The following is a 6,000-nucleotide window of genomic DNA, read 5'->3' on the forward strand; positions in this document are numbered from 1 at the left end:
TATCAGCCTCATTTTTCATTCTTGTACATGATTCTTGATCTACGGAGGTCTGAATTAGTGACGCATGATTTATCCGAAATTGATAAATTATTCCTTGAAAACCTGGGAAAGTATTTTAATATTACTGTCGATGCAATGTTGCAGTTTCAGATCATAGATATGACTGGAGATTTATTCTTGCACACATGCATGTGTAGTCACTAAATTAACCTCTGTAAGTATGATTATAGAATAGCAGCAAACTGCATTTTCTATTGAATTTCAAGGTGATTATCTCTTTATTCTCAAAAATTCTTATCAATTAAAAACTCTTTCAATCATTTAAAAAACTAAATACTCTTTCAAAATATGGAATTGTACTATAAAATGATTTCTTTTTCAACCAATGAACATGTCATTTGCCAAACTATTATGTGGGCAAACTGTTCTTTCTCCTAAATTAATACATTTCTTATTGCTTGTTTTATAAGTTCAGCTATGTACATCTCACAAAATCCAGAACATCATGAAATGTTTTGTAGATTTATTTTGTTATTATTCTGTGCCGTTTTGTGTATTGGCCTTTGTGTTTTTCCTGTGTTTTCTAACTGTCATGTGCTCCTTTAACCCATGGCTCTATATATTGTTCTTGGTATGACCCCCTCCTGTGCCTCTGTTTTGGTTGGCCCTGCTCTCTAGTTGTGTTCCCAGGGCTTTCTAGTCTGTGGTCCTGTGTATATATAGTCCCTTGGTTTCAGTATTCTTGGTCTGGTCTTGTATGTGTCTATGAGTGTCTGTTTCTATCTATCCAGTTTTGTGAGGTGTTTTAGTGTCCAACTTGTGGTTATATTCAGATTATATATTTTATTTGGTTTTGTTTGGTTTAATAAAAGTGTTACTCATGCTTACATTCTCCTCATCTCTACTTACCATGACCACTATATGTTAAGAAAGAAAAGGTAAGTAAAAGTACTACGATAGCAGTGCCAAGATAACAGGGATTTAATTTTTTTACCAGTGTGTTGTATTTTTTAATATCTATTTATTTATTTATTTATTTATTTATTTATTTATTTATTTTAACAATACTCTATGCATTTGGGAAGTGAAGAGGCCAATTGCTGTAAAGCATTCTTGCTTGATATAGGATTTCAGACGCTCAAATATTCAGGTTTCTGTAATATTTTACATTTCAAAATGCCCCAAATGTTTGGGTCTGTATTAATTTAGCACCTCTTTTACTACAGGACAATACTGTAGTAATCTATGGAGAATGTGGTTAGAATTGTCTGACTAAAGTAATCAATGACATTCCTGAAAAAGACATTGTCTGGATGGCATCATGTTTCTCCATAATTGTATATTGTATACCTGCATATACTGTTCAACACTAATAATGCCTTCAAAGAGGTGGAAGAACAACAATGCCATCTGCACTAATCCACCCCATGCCATCTAAGATGTTGGCTTTAGAACAGTACGCTTACTACAAGTCTGATGGTCCCTATTCGCTTTAGCCTGGGGGACACATCATCCATGACTTCCAAAAAACAATTTCAAATTTTTATTAATTGGACCACAAGACATTGCCACTTCACCTCAGTCCAACATGAATGAGCTCAGACCCAGATAAGGTGGTGCCATTTCTGCATCCTATTTATATATGTTTTCTTCTTTGCATTATAGTTTAATTTGCATTTGTGGATGCAGTGATGAACTGTTCATAGACAATGATTTCAGGAAATTTATCTGAGCCAATCCAGTGATTTCCACTACAGAAATGTGTCTGGATTTAAAACTGTATATAATTAAAACTGTGCAAAACTCAGTTTTGTTGGAAAAAGTGAAAGATCAAATAAATATTTGGTCCCCAGCACTATCATGAAAATGGGGGTTAATTTTCTGAACTGCACACCTGTCTACCAATGCTTTGGCTCAGACCGCCTGGAGCTGGTAATCCACAATATTTAAATAGCTTATAGTTTTTTTCAGCAAAAACAATGAACTTTATTATAATGTTGAATGAGTAACTCTGAGTTAGTCAGTGTCATATTTACTTAGTCAATAATGGAGTAGACATGCTCAACACCATGATCAGAATATCAGTTAGTCATGACAGACATAAATGGGCATTTAAGTATATCAGGTGGAATTTTGATTATGCTAAAACAGGTGTTCCCAGCCAATACACATACATGGGGTGCATATGGACAGCCCAGCTGAATACCAGCAAGTTTTGCCAAAGGCAGCCATGACCTAATGGTTAGGGAATTGGACTTGTAACTGGAAGGTTGCCAGTCCGATCCCCAGAACCCGGCAGGTCATGACTGAAGTGCCCTTGAGCAAAGCACCTAACTCCCAGCTGCTACCCGGGCACCGTGCCTAAGGTTGCCTACCACTCCGGCCATGTTTGCTCACTGCACCCTAGCTTTCACCAGTGTGTATGTAAATGTGTGTTTCACTGCACGGATTGGGTTAAAATGTGGGGAAGAAATTCATCTGTGTGTAAGCACATTGGCCAATAAAGTGATTCTAATCCTAAAACATAGGATGCTTCTGGGCTTGATATAACCACCTACAAATTCAGCAGAATGTGTAATTTACCCACATTATATAATCATAAGCATGTGTATAGAGACAAATTTTTATATTAAATGGAATTTATGTTTATTGTTAATACATTTTATTATTTAAAATAGTTCTCTGTCATTTCACAAAGGGTAAGTTTTGTTCTGTTTAAAGGTGACAGAATGTAACTGCAGCTGTTTAGACACAAGAGTTGTGTTTAAGGAGGACTAGACAGCAGCAATGGCAACCTCTCCAGAGACCTGTTGCAAATGTAAGTAGAGGATTCAGGTTTTTCGAACCCCCTTACTAAAGCATGAGTTTATAAATAATAAATCATTTTACTTACCTCAAAGTTGATACGTTTACTGGGTAAAATGTTGGGTGTATAGTGAATTAGCTACCCAGGTAATATGGTGTTGGTTATTCGTTTTACTTCAAGGACATATGACGTAATGATTTACTTCCCATTCCCTTTATTTCCCTGTAAAAATGCACTAGGTGCAAAAGGGAATCTGTCAATGATGTATGATTTCACCCATTACAACACCAGTGCACCATTATTGGAGTATTGTCAATGAAAACACTGAAGTATTCTCAGGCAACAAAGAGAGCACTAAAATTGGAGAGATATGAGCAACGTGAGGATTCCACACAGACAAATTCAGCAAGGTAACCAGGGGTTTTTACTTTGATAAATTTTCAATTCTTTATTTTTATAACAATAGTGCTCCTTATTACTAGACCATAAACACTAGAGTGCTGAAATGGATTGATTAAATGAGTGGAATGAAAACATGCACCCACACTGGCCCTTTTGAGGACACATTTGGAAACCTCTGCAATAAAGCAAAACTTAAAAATACATTACAAATGTAGGCTGTGGTAATGACGATGACGACATTTGAATAGAACGTATATTATCAGAGCTTGACATTGTCTCAACCAAAGTGCTCTTTTAATGGAAAAATTCAACGTTTGACAGTACTAATGTAAATAAGAAAATGTTCCTCGTGTTTTAGAGTACTGCTTCGTATATCTGTATATCCCTAAAGAAGCAGATATTAACATATTTTAAAGGGCTAAAATCTTCACTAGTGACTGAAGTTTTTAATTGTCCCCTGATGGGTATAGTCTTGCACACAGCACGATCATTTTTTTCTTAACCAGTAAAAGGAAACAAATGAAAAGAAAATGTTCTGAGGCCCTGTCCACACTGATCTGTTTATTTTAAAAATGGAGATTTTCTTCTCAGTTTGTTCAAATATCCCCGTCTGGACGAATACGAAAACGTCTGAATTGTCATGCCAATCCAGGGATGGAGAATGCCTCTTTTATTTGAAAACTCTTATAATTTTATGAAAACATGATATTTAAAAAATGCAAGTTAAAATAGCAAGAGGCAAGTGCTAGTTAGAACGGTGTTAGCTAGTGCTATCCTACCGAAGCTAATGTACCCAGAGACACTTTTTTGGCTAGGCTAACGTTAGCTCATAAGTACCCAATTTACACTTAGTTCATAAACTAGTTGTCCCTTTCACTCATATTCATCGAAACATTTGGTGTTAGACTTTGCTAATATGATTACCACTATTTAATTTAACCCTCCCTAACATTATTCGACGAAATTGGCGAAAAATCGGAAGGTGGCTGATAACCAGCGATTGGTTCTTTTGCTTCTACAGATGCATATGGCGAAGGTATCGGTATCAATATCGGCGATACTGCCCCTGTATTTACTTGGTATCGGATCGATACCAAAACTCCCGGTATCGCCCACCTCTATTTATTACAGCTCCAAGCTGACGGTGGTAGTCAAACCTAGTATGAAACATTGCTCCAGTAATTACATAGACAGAATCCGTTTATCATATTTCGATGTCTTAAGCGTTTTTATAGTAATCGCTTCACCATTTGAGGTGGATAGGGAAACTTCGAGCAAAAACGGCAAATAGATATGTTAGCTCCAAGCTGACGCAGGTTACATAATTCTGTGGGAAATATTTTACTTAGCATATGGCAATCAAGTGTCAATAAGTATGTGAAAAATATTTTACTTAGCCTATGGCAATCAAGTGTCAATAAGTATGTGAAATTAGAATAAACTTATCTACTCAACTGGTTACTGTAAAGAGGGCAGAAGATCAATTTAAAAATTATTTATGTTGCAAATGCACATTAATATTTCTGTACTCACCATCAGTCTACAGAGTTGTACATGGGTGTGTGACATGATACATTTTAATATTACCTTCTCTTTTGTTTTCAGGAGAGTGATAAAGCAATTGACTGGCATTCCTAACTGGTAATGATCTAGAACCTACAGGAGTGAGCAGACAAACCCACCACACCCACTACAGACCCATGAGAGTATTTTTCTTAAAATCATTGAGTTTCTCACTATACATATACATGTATATTTTTGGTGGCTTATGTGGGCTATTTTAAGAACTTAATTTTAATGACCAGAGGTGTCCTTTGTCAAGGTTTCGGATGTATTGAATATACATGCAATTATGACAATGATTTCTTCTTTACTACTGAATGCGATGTTCTACCTGTTGTATTACACATGCATTAGGCATCTCTTAAAAGAGAAAATGTTGAGTATATGCTTCGATTTGAGTGGACGCCCAAGGCTCACTATATTTGTGCTTTTGCTCTTGTATCAATGTAGTTATCATCCACTACTGAAAAAGGTGGCTTTAGCAAAGAGCATCATCACTGTCTTTCCATCCCTGAGTGCCCAAGTAGATGGGGTAGGAGAAGGATTGTGATTATGTTTTTATATAAATACCTAAAAACCTTGCTTTTCAAAATAATGTTTCGTACAATGCTCTAATACAGTGGTTCTCAAGCTGTGGTACGTGAACCACTAGTGGTACATAAAGCAGCACGAGGTGGTACACCAAATGACCTTGAAAAACCTACTGCTTAATTAAGGAATTTATTATTAACTTAAAAAAGATTTTATGTGTAAATTACATAATTTTTCAGTTTTCATAATTATTCCCTAATGACATTCAATTGTGTTGTAGAAAAATACAACATGCTATGCATAGACCGTAGTTGATTACGTCTGTAAGGGAACAGCAGGTGGCGGAAGGCAGAATTTCTTTGCTTTTTTCCATGGAGGGAACGTGATCTCCCAGTTTTTTGAGAAATCAGTGTAAAAAAAGCCCAGTTTCAGTCCAGTTGCTCACTGGACACAAGTAAAGGCTAGAGGCACAGAGAACCACTGTGAACACCTCCCCAAGCCCCCGCCACTCTCCTTTCACCTGTAGCCTATAAAATCTGACATTAAACCTCTTCTCATTTTTATTTCTTTCAAAACGCTTATTGCCCATACATTTGTGTTCTCATAAATGTATAACTGTGTATAAAACATTCAGTTTCTGCCTAGTTATTTGTATTCTCCCTATAATTTGTAGTAATTATTTTAGATAATTATGTGTT

This window comes from Hoplias malabaricus, chromosome 6 (assembly GCF_029633855.1).
Source record: "Hoplias malabaricus isolate fHopMal1 chromosome 6, fHopMal1.hap1, whole genome shotgun sequence".
Classification (NCBI taxonomy): Eukaryota; Metazoa; Chordata; class Actinopteri; order Characiformes; family Erythrinidae; genus Hoplias; species Hoplias malabaricus.